The 20,895-nt window shown below is 38.3% G+C and overlaps 1 pseudogene; it reads right to left on the bottom strand.

Moving 5' to 3' along the window:
• Positions 1-19,046: 19,046 nt before the first annotated feature.
• On the bottom strand, positions 19,047-19,959 carry LOC102849739 (annotated as a pseudogene).
• Positions 19,960-20,895: the final 936 nt, after the last annotated feature.

The following is a 20,895-nucleotide window of genomic DNA, read 5'->3' as shown; positions in this document are numbered from 1 at the left end:
AAATAAATAAATTCCATGTTGTGGTGTTGTGGGTTTATTGTTTAAAATGGTTTTCCTAGTCTTGAGCTTTGACTTTCACCATATGTTTGAGTTGTTATTGTTGTTATATACCACTGAGTTGGAACAAACACTTTGCTGACATCCTAATGGATCTTCCTTCAGAGGCAGTAATTACACCAAAGTTATTGCCCTGAGGAGCAGCTAGTGGACTTGAACCACAAACCTTTGGATTGGCAGTGTAGTTCCTTAACACTAAGCCACCAAGAGCTACCTCATGACTGGGTAGGAACATAAATAAGGTATATACAGATGACTGGTGATTGTATTGGTCAGTTTCCTGCAAGTTTAGCAGCAGAAAATGAGAATTTCACTATTAATAAGAAAGAAGAAATTGAAAAGACGTTGAGCCAAGAGCTTCCTGCACCAGTCGGATCAGGATGTACTTGAGAGCACCAGCAGCCTCAGCAGAGAACCAGAAACTAACAGGGGGAAGAGCTGACTTGAGATTGCTGCTCCATTCAGTGAGACCCAGGGGTGTTCAACCAACCTTCCTGTAAGACTGATGAGCAGACAGCATAATTGGCAAGTCTGAGAGATCTCTGTCACTGAGAGATACAAGCCATGAAGTTGGCAGTTGAAGGACTGGCAAACATATCTAAGAAGATTTTCTAATTGAATTGTGACCTATTGCCAACCTTTGACTATGCAAAGGCTTTTGACTGTGTGGATCACAAAAAGCTATGGCTGACTCTGAGAAGGATGAGAATACCAGAACATTTGATTGTGCTAATGCGAAACCTATACTTGGACCAAGAGGCAGTCGTCAGAACAGAGCAGGGAGACACTGGATGGACCAAAATCAAGAAAGGGGTTCATCAGGGATGTATTTTGTCTCCATACCTTTTCTGTATGCAGAACAGATCATCTGAGATGCTGGGCTGTATGAGGAGGAATGTGGCATCAGGATTGGTGGAAGAGTCACAGCCTACGTTATGCAGATGAAACAACTCTGCTTGCTGAAACTGAGGAGGACCTGAAGCACTTGCTGCAGAAGGTCAAGGACTGCAGCCTTCAATATGGATTGAAGCTCAACATCAAGAAAACAAAGCTTCTCACCACTGGGCCAATTGGCAGCATCAGTATGGATGGTGAAGAGATTGAGATATTTAACAGTTTTAGTTTACTTGGTTCCACAGTCAACACTCTTAGTAACAGCAGCCAGGAAATCAGGAGATGAATTGCATTGGGAAAGTCAGCTGTGAGGGACCTCTCAAGAGTACTGAAAAGCAACGACGTCAGGCTAGAGATGAAGGTGCTGATCCAGGCTATAGTCTTTGCAATTACGTGCTATGCATCGGAGAGTTGGACGGTGAATAGGGATGATAGAAAGAGAATTGATGCCTTTGAGTTGTGGTGCTTGTTGAGTATACCATGGACTGCTAGGAGAACAAACAGGTTTGTCCTGGAGAGGGTAAAGCCAGAATGCTCCCTACAGTCAAGGATTCTGAAGCTTCGTCTGACATACTTTGAGCTTGTTGCAAGGAGGGACTGGTCCTTGGAGAGGGACATAATGTTTGGGAGAGTGGAGGGACGGCGCAGGAGAGGAAGAACCTCGATGAGATGGATCGATTCTGTGAGTGGAGTGGTGGGAATGAGTGTGCTTGAGACGGTGAGGTTGGCACAGGATAGAACGGCATTTAGGGCTCTTGTATATTGGGTCACTATGAGTCGCAAGCGTCTCGATGGCACATAACAACAACAACAACAAGCCTCTAGCAAGCTCTAGTGACTTAGTGATAAGAAATCACACTGCAATTTCAAAGGCACATGGTTCAAACCACTAGCTGTTCCATGGAAGGAAGGAAGGACAATCTCCTCCCATGCAGTTTACTGACTCTGAAAACCCACTGGTGAGTCATCTATAAGATGGTTCTGACTCAATGACATAGAACAACCAAAACACATAAGCCCAATAACTGTGAATTATTAGAAAACCCAAGTTATATGATCTTATTTGTTCTGCTTCTGGCAGTTCACTATCTATGTACAGTTCTAGCCATTATTGAATGATCTTCAGCAGTAGTTTGTTTGCATGTGATATTATTAATATTAATGATATTGTGTCATAGTTTCCTTATTAAGTTGGATTACCTTTCTTAAGAATGTGAACAAATATGGACCGCTTACAATCCATCGGCCAGAAAGTTGTCCTCCAAATTTCCTGGCATAGACTGGTGAGTGCATCCGTGGCTGCATCTGTTAACTGAAATAAGTTAGTTGATAAGCCATCATCTACTGGGGCCTTATGTTTTGCCAATGCCTTCAATGAAGCTTCCACTTCCTCCTTCATTACCATTGGCTCCTGTTCATATGGTGGTTGTGGTTGTTGTTATATGCCATTGAGTCACCTGCAACTCATAGTGACCATATGTACAACAGCCCTAATCCTGCTCTATCTTTTGCATGTTACTTCCTGAAATTCTTCAGTGTCAATCAGGTTTTTTTTGTTCAGTGATTCTGTGTATTCCCTCCTCCTTCTTTTGATTATTCTTGGGTCATTTCATATATTGCCCATGGTATTTTTCAGTTTTGCAACTTGAGGGTTTTTGTTTGTTTGTTTGTTTGTTTTTCTCCAGTTCTTTCAGCTTGAGAAATATAGAGCAAGTTCTTGCCTTTGTATTCTCTGGTTCAAACTCTGAACATCCCATTAAAATATTTTCATTGTGCTATATAGGGGAAGAGCACTGAACGTCCCATAGACTGTCAAAAAAATCAATCAACAAATAAATATGTCTAGGAGAGAGTGCAGTCTGAGTGCTCCTTGGAGGCAAGAATGATGAGGCTTTGCCTCATATAGTTTGGGCATGTTGCTAGGAGGGGCTATTCCTTGGAGGGGACACGATGCTTGGAAGAGTAGAGGGTTGGTGAAGGAGAGGAAGGCCTTCAACCAGGTGGATTGACATGGTGACTGCTGCAATGGGCTTTTGTGTGTCAGAAAGTTGAGGATGGCACATGATAGAATTATTCATAGGGTTGCTATGAGTTTTATTTTACTTTACTGCACCTAACAACAATAACAATTAATTGCTCAGGAAGCTCTGGTGATCAAGTGGCAAGGACCTTCATTACAAACCCATAGCTCTTTTGTGTGATTTATAACTTATGGAAACCCACTGGATGGTGTGACTTTACGGGTTTCTTGTTCAAAATAACTTTCCTAGCCAATGTCTTTGATCTTAACATGTAAAAGGGCGGAATAGGATGTGTTAACCTATCCACTAGGGGATGGGCTAGTCTGACTGCTAAACTGAGCAGATTCAGCCACAGAACATTCAGAATGTGTGTACTTTGGGGTTAAAGATTCTTGCACAACTCAGATTGGAGTGTACAGGAACATCAGCAGCAGAGAACCAGAGAACTGACAGAAGACAGAGCTGACTTTAGGACTGCAATACCTGGAACCAGAGCTATAAGCATTTACCCACATTTTTTGAATGACTGAAGGGAAAAGACATAATTGGCAGGACTAAGAGCTTTGTTGCCTTATTTTTGTTGTTATGTGCTATCGAGTCACCTGCAACTCAAAGTGACTCTATGTACAACAGCCTGAAGCCTGCCCTATCCTAAGCCAGTCTCACTGACTCCAAAATACCTACTCCCATTACTCCAGTTACTGTATCATTCTCATCCAGAATCTTCTTGTCCTGTGCTGTGCCTCTACCCTTCCAAACATGATGTCCTTCTCCAAGGATCAGTCCTTCATGGCCATGTGCCCAAAGTATGTGAGATGGAGCTTCAAAATCCTGGTCTCTATGGAGAAATTTGTTTTTATCTTCTCCAAAATAGATCTGTTTGTTTTTTTCTTGGTGATCCATGGTATATTTAAGACTCTTCTCCAGCACCACAACTCAAAGGCATCAAATTTCTTCTATCATCCTTAGTCGTTATCCAGCTTTCTGATTTATAGCAAATAACTGAGAAGACTATGGCCTGGATCAGGTGTACCTTAGTCTCTAGACTGACATCGTTGCTTCTCAGTACTGTGGAGAGATCCCTGACACCAGATTTTTCCCAGTGCATTTCATCCTTTGATTTCCTGGCTGCTTATGCCAAGAACCTTGATTTGATTGGTGAGCCAAGAGAGCTGAAATTATTAACACCCTCAATCACTTCTCCATCTATCATGATGCTGCCAATTGGCCCAGTAGTGAGAATCTTTGCCTTTTTGATATTGAGCTTGAATTCATATTGAAGACTACAGTCTTTGACTTCTGCAGTAAGCACTTCAGGTCCTCCTCAGTTTGAGCAAGCAAGGTTGTGTCATCTGCATAACATAGGTTGTTGACGAGTCTTCCTCCAATCCTGATGCCACATTCTTTATCATAGATTCCAGCTTCCTAAGCAATCTGTCCTGCATGTAGATTTGAAAAGGTATGGAGATAGGACACATCCCTGACACACTCCTATCCTGATTTAGAACCATGAAGTGTGAGGATGGTGCAGAATAGAACAGAGTTCATATATTTTGTTCATAAGGTTATTATGAATTGTACTTGACTCAATGGCATGTAGCAACAACAAGTCTTGCATATGATATGATTTCAAATATAAGTAACGTATGATCAATAACCAGGATAACCAGGAATAATAAGGGAAGACATTCAAGATGCTCTGATTGCATTGCAAAATAAAATTGCTCAGAAATTAATGCAAAACCAATTCACATATTTTAACAAACAAATGCAGTACTGTATGTGCTCACTTGTTGTTGTTGTTGTTAGGTACCTTTGGGTCTAGTATGACTCATACAGACTGTATGGACAGCCAACCTGTCCTATCCTGTGTGATCCTCATAATCTCTGAGACACTAGAACACATTGCTGAAATCACAGTGTCAATCTGCCTCATTGGGAGTCTTCCTCTTCTTCACTCACCCTCCATCTTTCTAAGCATCACGTCCCTTTCCAAGGAATAGCCTCCAGTCTTTACCAAAACATTTGAAAGACATCTATTTGGCCTACTGACTGGAAGAGATCTATTTCTTCTCATTACCAAAACTGGAGGTCAACAGAATGAGAAAATTATCAAACAATATCATTGATATCACGTGCAAGTAGAATCTTGTTAAAAATTATTTTAAAATCTCTATTACAGTGCATCAATAGAAAACTGCCAGAAATTCAAGCTGGATTCAGAAGAGACCATTACACATAGGATGTCATTACTGATGTCAGTTGGATCTTGGCCGAAAGCAGAGAATAAGAGAAAGATGTTTATCTGTGTTTAGGCAATGGCATAATAAATTTGATTGTGTAGATCATCACAAATTATGGCTAACATTTAAAAGAATGGAAATCCCAGAACACTTAGTTGTGTTCATGCAAAGCCTGCACATAGACCAAGAAGCAATTGTCTGAACAAAATAAGAAAACATTATATGGTTTAAAATCACAATTGTATACTGAGGATATAATTAAAGAAGTTGAATTCTATGAAAGAAAGTGGCAGTATCAAGTTTGAAGGACAATTTATGAACAACCTGAGTTATGTAGATGACACAAACTTGCTCACTAATGGTGAAAAGAACTTCAAATACTTACTTCAGATAATCAAAGATCACAACTTTCAACATGGATTACATCTTAATATCAAGAAAACAATAACCTTCACCACTTCACCAATAGGCAAAATCATTATAGAGAAAAGAAAGAAGTTGTCAAGAATTTCATTTTACTTGGATCCACAATCAACATCCATGGTAATAGCAGTCAAGAAATCAGAAGACATGTTTCACTGAAGAAATCTTCTGTCAAGGACTTATCCAAAGTGCTGAAAAACATTGATGTCAGTTTGGGTAAAGAATAAAGATGACAGAAGAAAAATGCATGCCTTTGAATTGTGGTTGTTGGTGAAGAGTATTGAATATTTCATGATCTGCCAAAAGAACAAATAAATACTTCTTGGAGAGGTGCAACTAGAGTGTTCCCTAGAGGCTAACTTGGTGAAACTTTATCTCATATACTTTGAGTATACTGTGAGGAGGTGCTAGACCTTGGAAAAAGACATTATTCTAGGAAAGGTGGAAGATCAGAAAAAGAGGAAGACCCTTAACAAGACAGATCAAAACAGTGAATTTAACAATCAACTCAAGTGTTTCAGAAATGGCGAGGATGATGCAAGATAGTGCACGGTTCAGATCTGTTGTTGATAGAGTTGCACTACTTCGGTCGTAGTCCATTTGATGGCATCTTACAACAACTGTTGTCAAAACAGAGCAAGGAAACATTGCATGGTTTAAAATTAAGTAAGGTATGAATCAGGGTTGTACTCTTTCTCCATGCCTATTCTATCTGTAAACTGAGTAAAAATCTGAGAAGCTGGACACTATGAAGAAGAATGTGGCATTAGGATTACATGAAAATTCCAAAACTCATGTTATGCAGGTAACAAATCCTAGCTTGCTGAAAGTGGGGATAACTTGAAGCACTTGACAAGGAAGATCAAACTCTGCAGCCTTCAATGTGGACTGCATTTCAACATCAAGAAAACAAAAATTTTCACCCCTGGCTAGGCAATATCATGACAGATGGAGAAAAGATTGAAATTGTTAATTACTTCATCTTAGTTGGATCTATAACCAATATTTTTGGTATTAGCAGTCAGGAGATCAGGAGATGCATTGCATTTGGCAAGTCCAATGTCAGGGATTTCTCCAAATTACTGAGGATCAATGATGTTAGTTTGAAGACTAAGGTGCTCTTGTTTTAATCAGTCTTGTTTTAATATTTTTAATCACTTGCTTTGCATGTGAGAGCTGGACAATGATTAAGTATGACAGAAAAATAATAGATGCTTTTCTGTTGTGGTGTTGAAGAAAAGTACTAAATATTTCATGTTGTTGTTGTTGCTGTTAGATACTGTTCAGTCCTAACTGACCCATGGCTGACCCTTCAGAGTGTTTTCCGAGGCAGTTAATTACACAGGAGTAGACTGTCCTTTTTTCCCTCATGGAGCAGCTGGTGGGTGCAAATAACTAAGCAATATCTTGGAGAAGGTGCAGCCAGACTGTTCCTTAGAGGCAAAGATGACAAACTTCATCTTATACACTTTGGGCAAGTGGTTAAAAGAGGTTATTCCTTGGAAAGGAATATTATGTTTGAAAAGGTGAAAAGTGACAAAATATAGAAGGATTTTCACCCAGATGAATTGGCATAGTGACTGCATCAATGGACTCAAGTAACAGAGATGATTAGAAGGCATAGGATAGCTTTAGTTTCAGATCTGTTGTTTATAGGGTCACTATCAGTAGTACACAACTTGATAGGACTTAACAAAAACAACAATACAAAATAACAGACCTTGAAATCACTGTGTCTGAGTCTTCCAACTTGCTTCTTCATCATTGTGTTTGTCACTGTGGGTTTCTTGATTTTCATAGGAAATTTATAATTATTTTTAAATACCTACAAAATAGATTGTTGGAATTTTCATTATGGTTGTATTATATGTACAGATATATTTGGTAAGAAATCAACTGCTAATAGTATTTAATCTTCCAATTCATGAAAACAGAATGTTTATTTACATATTCTTTTGATTCATTTCATTAGAGTTTCAGATCTTCCTTTTAATTTCTCACGTATTGACTAAAGTGGATGCTTTTGAGCTGTGGTGCTGGAGAAGGGTACTGAATGTACCACGGACTGCCAGGAAAACAAACAGATTCATCTTGGAGAGGATTAAACCAAGCTACTCCTTGGAGGCAAGGATTCTGGGGCTTCATCTGACATACTTTGGACATGTTGCCAGGAGGGATGGGTCCTTGGAGAGGGACATCATGCTTGGGAGGGTGGAGGGACAGCGCAGGAGGGGAAGACCCTCTATGAGATGGATTGATTCGGTGACTGGGGTAATTGGGATGGGTGTGTCAGAGGCAGTGAGTGCAGTTGGTGCAGGATAGAGCAGGGTTTAGGGCTGTTGTGCATAGGGTCGCTATGAGTTGCAAACGACTCGAGGGCACATAACAACAACAACAACATTGACTAAATAGGGCCAGAGTGGTTAAAATGCTGTCAACAGGAAAGTCATCAGTCCGTATTCATCAATTAACTCTGCGAAATATGTGGCACTTTGTATCTATGAACATTACAGATTTAGAAGCCTTATGGGACCCATCTACTTGTAAAAGGTCACAGTATATAAATATTAACTCATCAGCAAGATATTTATTTTACTTGCTTACGATTTCTTTTTAGATATATGCTAAAGTATTTTATTTGTGATCTTTTTAAATGAAAGCCTTTACATTTTCATTCTAATTGTTCTGTGTTTCTCTCTAAGAAAGACATTTTTCATTGGGCATAAACTTTATATCCTGTGATCTTGCTATACTTAATACTTCCAGATTTTTTTTATGAAGAAATAAATAAAAAAATTTTGTTGGTAGCAAGGACTAATAAAATATGAGGGTATTTGGATATAAGTGTGAGTAATTTTTCATTAATTATTATTAATTTAGATAGCGTTCTTTCTCTGTTTATGCAGTTGGCCATTAATTTCTCAGACCATTACATTTATTCTCATTACATTGTCTTTATAGAGTTATTTAACAAATATTTCTATGGGCCGTGGCATGTTTTAGGTACTTAGAATGATGGTTGTTGTTAGGTGCTACCCCGTTGACTATAATTCATAACAACCTTATGAATATCAGATCTGAATCTTGCCCTATCTTGCACCTTCCTCACCACCTTTGATATACTTGAGTCTACTGCCACAGTCATCGTGTCAATCCACCTTGTTGAGGATCTTCCTCCCTTTCTCTGATCCTCTAACTTTCCTAAGATGATGTCTTTTTCCAAAGACTGGCCCCTTCTGAATGTATGCCAATGTATATGAGATGAAGTTTCACCATCTTTGCCTCAAAGGAGGAGTCTGATTGCTCTTCCTCCATGACAGACTTGTTTATAAAGCAAACATTATCTTTGCTGTCATGAAGCTTGAATTCTAATGAAAGTGACAAAAAATAAATAAGGCAAAAATAAATAAGGTCATAGTGTTATGAAGAAGCATGCAATAACAACAAAGTCAGGACTACGCGATGACAACAGAGGCTGAGGTACCATGATTCATTGATAGGGATCAAGAAAGAACTCTCAAATTTTATATGCTACTTGAAAGATAAGTAATTAGTTTATTAAAATTTTCATTTGGATGTCATAAGATAGCATATGAGATTCTAATAATTCACAGTTTTTTCACAGTTTAAAAGACAAACAACCTAAATATCCCACAACAGACTAGCATCTTTATGTAATGTAGTATGATTATATATTATAATGTCTTATTCTATCAGCAGTATTATTCAATATATAACACAATGAATGACAATAGTCAATCACTAAAGGACAATTATGGTATAAGATCATCATTATAAAAAGCAAAGGAAAGTTTTATACATCCTGTATAGTTACCAGGAATAGGAATGGGGGGAAGAGAGTAGATATTAAGGAATAGATAATTGAGTGACATGAAAGCTGATACACAATATGAATTGATTAAACATTATAATTAATTAATTTTCTTAATCAATTAATGTTATAAAATATCTGTGAATGATTCCATGAGAAACTAAACTGATTTGTAAACCTTCACTGAACTTAAAAATAAAAGTACATAAATAAAACCTTCAATAGTGTGGAGCTAGGACAGACCTCTGCTACTGTTTGTTTTGAACAGTGTTCGCCAAGTGGAAACTGTGTTTCTCCTAATTACTTGTCTTTATGACTCAAAGCTAAGATTGGCAGCAACAGAAATATATATGAAGTGAGAAGATAAAAGTAAAAAAGCAGCCATATCCATGCTGGGGAAGTAGATAGAGGGTCAGGAGCTGATAAAGTTCCTTCTGCTCCCTTACTGATCTTCTGACTTACCTCCCTTGGAAATGGCAGCTACCAGGGCAATAGTGCCTTTGACTGCTCTGAGGTAAATACCTCTTCCTAAAGGGTTCCTGTTTCATCAGAACTGGAGACTGAGATATCAAAGCAGATTTCAAACTATCCTTTCAAGTTCTAAATTGATTTTACTATTCCTATTTAACATCCACTTTTTTTGTTGTTCCTATCTGCTCTGCATACTTCAAGCTCAACATCAAATGTAAAAACAACTGCCTCACACTTGAACCAGTTTGCACAGCGTATAAAGTCAAATCCATATAAACAAAAATATCTCACTCTATATCATTTTTAGAAATGGCTGTTCTCCAATGGGACCACTCTTAAAATGGTATTTCAACTATCTGATTTGACTGTGTTATTTTTGCATACCACTTTTCTGCATGTGGTCTACAAGGAGATTTTAATGAGTTTTTTAAATATCTCTATGAAATCAAGTCTATGAGACCTACGCAATCTTTGGAACTAGCAATCTTAGAAACACATAATAAGAAAAATAAATGATGCTAATTTGGCATGATTCCTCGTGATCTAGAATTTTGTAGAAAATAACTGTCGGGCTCACTACTCAGAAATCTTCAGAATTGCTATTTTTCTTTATTTGGAAAAAAATGCACCTCTCTGCGCTTCTTCAGAGATTACTACTGCTGGTGCTTCTCTAATCACAGCAATAAATTTTTTTCTGTACTCTGAAGATGCAATTTGTCTAACCTTAGAGACTTGTATTAATTTAAAGCAGTTTGACGTGATCTTACCATTTCTTGTCAAGAATGTGACCAGCTGTGGGCTAAGGTCTATTAACCACTTGCTCTGGCCAAGAAAAAGCAAGCTGGGTACAGCCCATAGAGGAAACAATCTAACACAGTAGGTGGTGTAATCTGATAACTTCTCAAATGCTAATAAGCATTTAAATTACCCAGAATCTTGATGAAGTGCAGAATTTTTACTTAGTAGGGTCAAATGAGGCCTGAGATTCTGCATTTTAACAAGCTTCCTTGTGCTGACAATGCTGTTGATCCATGGACTACTGGTTGAATAGGGAGGATATATTGGGAAGCCTAAGCAGATTTCCTGGGAAGCTAATAAAGTTTCAAGGCTCATCACTTACACTGGTTCCTGTGGGTCCTGCAAGCTGTCAGGAGCTAGATACTATGCTAAGTGAATGATGTAGGGAAATCAGGCTGCAATTAAACATTTCAGTATTGCATTTTCTACCAAAATTCTTCCGTATCTCAGGAAAAAAAGGCACCAAATCAAAAAGATTTCCTAGTCATTTGTTGTGATTTCTTCTCTAATTCTAAATATTTCATTTTTATCTCATATCATAAATTTGTAATACTTTTACCCAATTAAGGCCTTATAATTGTATAAATTTGAGATCTGCCAAAACTTGGATTTATTTCAGAAATCTCAGACTCAAAATTCACTAGTACTGAGTTGATTCCAAGTCATAATGACCCTTTGACTTTCCAAGTATGTAATCTTAGCAGAAGAATGCCAATCCTTCACCCACAAAGTTGAGCTGTAGATAAATTTGGACCACTAGAGATATGCAACCTTTTGGTCAGCAAAACACTATGAACTACAACAAGAAAAGAGTATGAAATTTAGAATCATAGTAACCTTGCATTAAACTTCAGTTTTTCCAGCTACTATTTGTCTCTTAGTTTGTGGTACTAGGGTGACTTGCAAATTGCTGTCAGGCTGGAAGTTTGTCACCAATATTTCAAATACCATCAGTGTCAGCCATAGCAGACAAGTTTCAACAGAGCTTCTAGACACAGGCAGACTAAGAACCAAGAAAGATCATCTATTTCTGAAATAACAAGGTTATGAAAACTCTATGAATCCACAACAGTGTGAACATGGGGCCCGAAGATGTGCCCCTCCAGGTTCAAAGACACTCAATATTCAAGTGAAGAGGAGCTGTCAAATGAAGTAAAGTTTTCACTCAATGAAAGGCCTTCATCTGCTGAGATTGCAAGACTCAAAATAAGGAGAGATACAAATACCCATTAATAAGCAGAACATGGAATTAATGAAGTATGAATCTAGGAAAATAGGAATTGTCTGACATGAAATGTAATATATAAAATCACCATCACAGACAGCAGTGAACTGAGATGGACTGGAACTGAGCATTTTTAGTTGTTGTTGTTGTCAAGTGCTGTTGAGTTGCTTGCGATCATGTACAATAGCCCTGAAACCCACTCTATCCTGTGCCAATCTTATTGTCTCTGACGCAACTACCCTCATTACCCCAGTCATTGAATCTACCCATCTCATAGAGGATCTTCGTCTCTTTCACTATCCCTCTATCTTTCCAAGCATGATGTCCCTCTCCAAGAACTGGACCCTCCTTGTAACACGACCAAAGTATGTTAGACAAAGCTTTAGAATCCATGCTTCTAAGGAACAGCATGGTTTCACCCTCTCTGGGATGAACTTGTTTGTTTTCCTAGCAGTCCATGGTATACTCAATACTCTTCTCCAGCACCACAGCTCAAAGACATCAATTCTCTTCTATTATCCCTAGTCATTGTCCAGCTTTCTGATGTACAGCTGAAGGAATGATGAATTAAAACGGAATGATGGGGCATTCATTGTCAAAAAGAGTATTTCACGATCTATTCTAAAGTGGAACACAGTGAGTGATAGAATTTGATCCCTACATCCAAGGAAGTCCCCTGTAAATGTAACTATTATTCAAATATATATAGTAACTACTAAAGACAAAACTGAAGAAATTGAAGATTTTCACCAACTTTTCAAATCTGAATTTGACTGAATATGCCATCGGGATGCATTAAGAATAATTGGTGGCTGCAATGCAAAAGTTGGAAACAAATGACTGGTAGTTGGAAAATAAGACTTAGGTGATGAATATGAGGCTAGCGATCAAATGACTTAATTTTGTACGATGAGTGACTACAAAACATTTTCTATGAAAGAAAGAAAAGAAACAAAACATAAATGACAGCTATTCACATGGAGCTCACCTGATCAAGCACATATTAATGACATCTGTGGAGAAAGAAGGTGAAGAAGATAAATATTAATGACCAAACAAGTTAGGAAATTCACTGTGGAACAGATTAATTGCTTATACACAAATTCAAAATAAAACTGAAGGAAATAAAACAAGTCTATAAGAGCCAATAAAAACAAAATAACTGCCTCAATGGGTTCAAGTGTCAGGAAGTATGAGGATGGCATAGGACAGGACAGACTTCAGATGTGTTGTTCATAAGGCTGCTACGGGTCATACTTGACTCAATGGCATTTAACAACAACATAACAAGAGCCAAACTAGGACTTTGACCTGGATCTAAAAGTCATCACATGAATAGACTGGATATATTGAACACTAATGACAGAAAACCAGATGAGTTCTGGGAAAACAAGAACATCATCCATAAAGCAAGCAAAAAGTCATTACAAAGATAGGGAAGAAAGAAAAGATGGAAACAAATGTCATCAGAAACTCTGAAACTTGTGCTAGAAGGTAGAAAGGCTAAGTCAAAGGGAATATATACTGGAGTAAGAATGATAAACAGAACATTTTAAAGAACAGCTTGAGAAAACAAAGCAAAATATTAAACAAAATATGCAAGTTGCTAGAGTTTGAAAATCAAAAGGCAAGAACACATTTCTTCCCTTTTGGCCTTTTTTCTCAGAATTCCTCTGATGGCATTGAAAAAATAAAAACTCAATCAACTCATAGTAATCAAGCTGAAATCAACTCATTGCTGATCCTCCAGCAGATTTTTCAGAGTCTGTATATGGTCTGGAAGGAAATTATCCAACTTTGTCCCACAAAGTAGCTGGTAGATTTGAACTTCTTGTCCATTGTGTTAGCAGCACAATTCCTTACTCACCAAGGTCCCAGAAATTAATCGAATACATTTTGAGATGTTTCAACATCCCCCCAAAAATAAAATAAAATAAATGGTCTAATAGAGTGTGAAAATTATCAAAAAATATCATTAAGTTTTCATATAAGTAAATTTTTTTCTGAAGTTTATTAAAAAATTATTCAGCAAGAAACTGCTAGGAATTCAAGCTGAATTCAGAAGAGGCTATGGAATGAGGGATATAACCACTGATGTCATGCGGATCTTGGCTGAAAGCAGAGACTATCAGAAAGATATTTATGCTTTATTGACTATGCAAAGGCAGTCAACTGTGTGGATCATAATAAATTATGGGTGAAATCAAGAAGAATATGAATTCTGAAATACTCAGTTGTGCTCATGTGAAACCCACATATAGTCAAAGAAGCAGGTTATCTGAACAGACCAAAGGAAACTGTAAGGTTTAAAATCAGGAAACATGTGCCTCAGGATTGCGTCCTTTCTCAATATAGATTCACTCTGTAGGCTGAATAAATAAAATTTGAGAAGCTGGTATGTATAAAGAAGAATATGGCAACAGGATTGGAGGAAAACTCATCAGTAACATGAGTTATGCAAGTGAAACAATCTCCTTGTTATAAGGTGAATAATACTTGAAGCATTTACTGAAGGCAGCTTTCAATATGGATGACATCTCAACATTAAGAAATCAAAAGCCTTATTCCTACACCAAAACAGGCAGCATCATGTTAGATAGAGAAATGATTGATGTTGCCAATGCTTTCATTTTACTTGGATGCCCAGTCAATGCCCATGGTAACAGCAATCAGATATCAAAAGATACGCTACATTGGAAAACTCCACAGTCATGGACTTCTTCAAAGAGCAAAGAGGACTGCTTAACCACTAATATACACCCAGAGTCATGACATTCAGTTGTTTCGTATGTAGTTTGAAGTTAGACAATGAATAAAGAAGACCAGAGAAGACATGGTGCCCTTGAACTGTGGTGTTGGAGACGAGTACTGAAAATCTGATGGGTGGCCAAGAAAACAAACAAGTCTGTCTTGGAGGAAGTGTGACCACATTGGGTAGTGAAACTTTGCCTCACATACTTTAGGCAAGCTGTCAGGAGGGTCCATTCCTTAGAAAAATACTTAATGCTGGGAAAGATGCAATGTTAAGGAAAGAGATTGAAGGTCCTCCATAAGCTGGGCTGACAGAGTGACTATTAACCATGGGCTCGAGCATGGCAGATATCGCAAGGGTGGTGAAGAGAAGAGAAATGTTCCAATCTGTTGTTCACAGAGATGCTAGGAGTCATAGTAGACTTGATGGCACCCGGCAGAAACTATCAGTTGGCATAGAAACAAGTTCTCACCTAGATGTGAAGATAGTTATAATAACTGAAAATCAGTACAGTGTTGCATTTGATGTATTCCTCAAGTAGTTAAAATATAATACAAAGAAATGGGTGCAGGTGGGAAGTATGTTTCTCTGTTTCTTTTTATATACAACATGGAAATGTGTTCAAAGTTTAGTGGTTGTGGCAATGTGATTGAAGGGAGAAGTCTGCCTAGGCAGAGACATCTGTAATTGTGCACTTTTACATATGGTGGATAGACCACATGATACTTGAAATAGTTCCCATTTCTTGGTGTTAAGGTCTTTGGATTAATTTTTTCCCTTTAATGTGGGTAATGTCAGGCTTGTTTCAATACTGCCGAGATGTTAGGATGTCATTACCATGGTTAGATGACTGGAAAGACTCTCACAGTGTTCTTAAAAAAAGAAAACAGCCATACTATGAACTTCCTATGTGATTCCCTCTATGACTTATGAGCTTTAGTTCTAAAATTACAAGGAATTTAATTCTGCCAAGAACTTCAAGTGCTTGGAAGACAACTCTGAACTCAAGAAAGAAATCTACCCCAGCCTACAATTCAATTATAGCCTGGTGATATCCTAAACACAAGGCTCTACTAAGCCATACATGGTCTCCTCACTTACAAATGTGAGGTTTTAAGTCCTTTGGTATTTAGTAACCATTTGCACAGCAATAGAAAGTATCAAGCCAGATCAGCACCCTGAAATCAATTGTACTATCAGATGTGGAAATTATCCTTCTGTTTCCAAATATTGTGGTTCCAGAAGACAGAGGTTTTACCCCTGAGGAACATGTCCTTCTCCAAGTCTGTCTTATGTTGTTATTGTTGTTAGGTGTCATCTAGTCAACTACAGCTCATAGCGACTCTATAAACAATCAATCTGAACCCTACCATATGCTGCTTCCTCCTCATCATTTCAGACATAATTGAACCTATTGCTTCTGTCACTGAGTCAGCTCTTGTTGAAGGTCTTCTATTTCACTGAACCTCCACCTTTCCAAGAATGATGTGCTTCTCCAAGGACTGGCCCCTCCTAAGAATATACCTAAAATATGTCAGACAAAGCACTATGGTCCTTGCCTCCAAGGAACACTCTGGTTGAATTTTCTCCAAGTTGTATTTGTTTATTCTCTTGACAATCCATGAGATATTCCATATTCTTCTCTATTACCACAACTCAAAGGTGTCGATTTTTCTTTTGCCAACCTTAGTTACTGTCTTACTCTTAAATTCATAGCAAGTTATTGAAAAGAACATGGCTTGGATTAGGTGACCTTAGTCTTAAACAACATTGCTACTGTTAAGCATTTTGAAGAGCTCCTTGACAGCAGATTTCCCAAGTGCAATGTGTCTTTTGATTTCTTATATTGAGAGCTTAAAACTCACAATCTTTGAGTTGGTTCTGTATCGAGTTTGTGAGGCTTTAAATCATTACGTGGTGAGACTGCTCATCTTTCTCCCAAGGAGCTGTAGGTAATTTCAAACTTCTGAGATGCAAGTACCTTGAGATAGCAGTGCAATTTTCTATGGATTATGTCACCAGGGCTCCCTTTATAGGGCTTTTTTTACCATGTTGTTATGTGCCATCAAGTCAATTAATACTCACAGAGACCCTATGAACAACTCATCTGAACCTTACCCTATTTTTCACCATCCTTACAATCTCTGATATACTGGAACCCATTGTTATAGGATTTAGGTGGTTTCAATACATGTCCTTTAGGGGTCACTATAAAGCAGCTATATAATTTGTGGGGACCAACAAAAGTGAAAATGTGACATCTTTGTTCAAAAAGTTTTAAAATTTTCAAGATGCAAATAGCAAAGTACTAAACCAAGAACAGGACCCTTGTAAGTACGCTGTGCAAATAAACGTATCCCACACTTGTGAAGCCAGACTTCATGGACATATTAGAAAGAATTTAAACTGAGATTTGGGTTTTTTTAATCTCATTCGTAGAAAATAGATTACTGTCATTTTCACACAGAATATTGTCATGATCAAAAAAGGGGATGCATCTAGAGTGAGCCTGGTAGGTGTCCTGGAGTCAGTCTCCAATTAATGGTCACTCCATGAATAACAGAACAAAAGAACTCCTTGCCCTGCACTATTTTTTAATTGGCTGTAAATGAAATCATTGTAATCTATATAGATTGCATGGCTGGTCTTCAAAACTAGATTTGCAAGCCTTTCTTCCCTGTACCTCTTAGTCTAGAAGCTCTGCTTAAAAAAAAAAAAGGACAAAAAAACAGAAAAGAAAGGAAAAAAAGAATAGAAAACTTAAAGGAACAGGAAACAACAAAAGCTGGCGAGGTTGTGGAGAAACTGGAACCCTTATTCACTGTTGGTGGGAGCGTAAAATGGTGCAAACACTATGAAAGGCTGTATGGCGCTTTCTCAAAATGTTGCAAATACCATTTGACCCAACAATTCTACTACTGGGAATATACCCTAAAGAAACCATTAACTGTCATCCAGGCAGATACACACCCATGTTTATTGAAGCTTTCTTCACAATAGCAGAGTTGGAAACAACCTAAGTGCCCATCAACAAACGAATGGATAGAGAAGCTGTGGTATATTCATACAATGGAATACTACCATTCATTGAAAAACAAGGAACTCATGCAATATTATTCAAAATGTGTGACCCTAGAGGACACTAGGCTGAGTGAAATATCTCAGTCACAAAAAGACAAATAGTGGCACTGCATAATGCCACTGTTGTAGAACAGGACTGACATCAGGGTTGGGGTAAGACTGAGAAAAATTCCATAAATTATGTATACTGCATTGAAACAGGTGAAGGAGAGAACAGTTTAAAAGCGATATATGATTGGGTATTATGGTTATGACAAGCGTACAGAATGAAGGTTGCATAGTAGAGTGTACTCGGGGAGGGGGTGTGGGGTGGGGGGGATTGTATACCAATGAAGGAATTTTTCTTTTACTTTACAAAGAGAGGAGCGAACTGGGGGTGGGAGGGAGGGTTGAGCAGGGAGAAAAATGCAACAATGAATGAATGGAAATCCAGTCTCTGGAAATGTTCATTAAAATTAATAAAATTTTTAAAATGTAAAAATAAAAACAAAAACCAACAACTTATTCAACATCAGAGCAACACAAATGCCTCCACTGAAGACAAGTGGTTGCAAGAGTTGTATTGGTTGGGAATCAAACCTCAAATCCGGGCTTCTCAAATGGAAAGTGACTATCCTAACCCTGAACCATCTAGTCTAGCTCTGATGGCATAGCCCTTAGGGACTTTCAAAATGTAACACAAAGATGCTATCTCTCCAGTAGTTTGAATCCATCAGCAACTCTGCAGGAGGAAAATGGGTGGTTCCTTCCTGCATGACATTTACAGCCTCCAACCCTCAGTCAGATGGCAGCTATGCACTGATTCTGACTCAATAGTGATGAGAGACAATTACTCAATAAATGTTTCTTTTTCTCCCTCTCTCCCAATTTTTGGTAATTATTGAACCATTTATGGCATCAAATGCAGACTTTCTTCTTTCCATCATGTTTTCTCTCTCTTTTTTTAATTCCTCCTCCTCATTAAACTTTATTTTAACGGGTCCCAAAATTCCAAGACAAATGTTGTCAAGTTGTTTCCATTTAAAAATAACTGATTTTAAAGACTAATCATTTAAAAACTGCCACACGAAAAAGAAAGCAAATGGTGCAAAGAATATTCCTTTCCTCCTGAAGGTTTTACTTAAGGTTTTAACTGTTATCATTACCAGTCTTTTACTATTAGACTTAAATGGCCAATTGAGACAAACAGTTCTGAGACTGTTCTTCCACCACTGAGGAAGACTGGGGTGGCAGGTGTTATGGGTAATACTCATTTAACCTTCTGAGCTTTCTGAGCAGACTTGGTGGCCTTGCCAGCTCCAGCAGCCTTCTTGTCCACTGCTTTGATGACACACACAACAACAGTCTGCCTCATGTCACAAACAGCAAAACAGCCCAGAGGAGGGTAGTCAAATAAGCTCTTCACACACATGGAACCGTATAAACAAAGGCTTCAGAAATTTGGGGCCAGCTTCCAGTTTCTTACAAAAACAGTGATCAGTCTTCTCTGAGCTCAGCAAACTTGCAAGCAATGTGAGTTCTGTAACAATTCAGCACAGGTGTATAACCAGCACTGATTTAGCCAGGAAGATTTAAGATGATCACCTGGGCAGTGAAGCCAGTTGTCTCCACTGATGGGTCATTTTTGCTGTTATTAGTCACATTGTCATGCCAAACATCTTTAACAGAGACATTCTCAACATTAAAGGCGACATTGTCACCAGGCAGAGTTTCATTCAAAGCTTCATGGTGTATTTCAACAGACTTTACTTCAATGGTAATACTGACTGGGGCAAATCGGACCATCATGCCAGGCTTGAGAACCACAGGAACAATACCATATTGTGCCCACAGTAACAATACCAACACCAATACCACCAATCATGTAGACATCTTGGAGAGGCATACTCAGGGACTTATAAGTTGGACAAGTTGGTGGCAGGATGCAATCCAAAGCTTCAGTGTGGTTCTACTGCACTGCCATCCTTCTGCGTGATTTTCCATGCCATAAACTAAGGCATATTAGCACTTGGCTCCAGCATGTTGTCACCATTCCAACCAGAAATTGGCCCAAAGGCTACTGTGTCAAGGTTATAGCCAATTTTCTTGATGTAGGTACTGACTTCCTGAATGATTTCTTCGTATTTTTTTTTCTGGCTGCAGGATGGCACGGTGAAACCCATTTTGTTAACACATTTTGTTAAGTGTCTGTGTCCTGGACCAAGCGTATGGGATTCCCATTCATCTCAGAGCTAGCCACATTTATTGTGATCCACACAGTCAAATGCTTTTGCATAGTCAATGAAACACAGACATACCTCTGGTACTCTCTGTTTTCAGCCAAGATACATCTAACATTAGCTATAATTTCTTTGCTATCATGGCCTCTTCTAAACCCAGCCTACACACCTGGAAATTCTTTGTTGACATTACTGTCATTTTTTGACAATTTTCAGCAGAGTCTTGCTTGCATATGATAGTAATGATACTGTTCAATAATTTTCATACTCTGTCATGGCACCTTTCTTTGGAATGGGAACAAGTATAGACCTCCTCCAGTCAGTTGACCAAGTCGTTGTCCTTCAGATTTCTTGGCACAACTTGGTGAGCACATCTAGGGCAGCATCTGTTTGTTGAAATATTTCAGTTGTGTTTGATTTGTGCTTATGTGAAACCTATACTTGGACCAAGAGGGCAGTGGTCAGAAAAGAGCAAGAAAACACTGTATCGCTCAAAATCAGGAAGGGTGTACACCAAGGATGTGTCCTGTATCCATACCCTTTCAATCTATATGCAGAAAAGATAATCTGGTAGGCTGGACTCTATGAGGAGGAATATGGCATTAGGATTAGAGGAAGATTCATTAACAAATCTGCGTTATGCAGATGACACAACCAAGCTTGCTGAAACTGAGCAGAACCTGAATTGCCTGCTGTATAAGTTCAAGAACTTCAACCTTCACTATGGATGGAAGCTCAACGTCAAGAAAAAACAAGATTCTCACCACTGGGTCAACAGACAACATCATGATAGATGGAGAATGAGATTGTTAACATCTTCAGTTTGCTTGGCTCTACAATCAACATTCTTGGTACCAGCAGCCAGGAAATAAAAAGGTG

This window comes from Elephantulus edwardii, unplaced genomic scaffold (genome assembly GCF_000299155.1).
Source record: "Elephantulus edwardii isolate Elephantulus edwardi_28Jun2011 unplaced genomic scaffold, EleEdw1.0 scaffold00053, whole genome shotgun sequence".
In the NCBI taxonomy this organism is placed as follows: domain Eukaryota; kingdom Metazoa; phylum Chordata; class Mammalia; order Macroscelidea; family Macroscelididae; genus Elephantulus; species Elephantulus edwardii.
The sequence above is the reverse complement of the archived record's forward strand: the minus strand, read 5'-3'. Positions and strand labels throughout refer to the sequence as shown.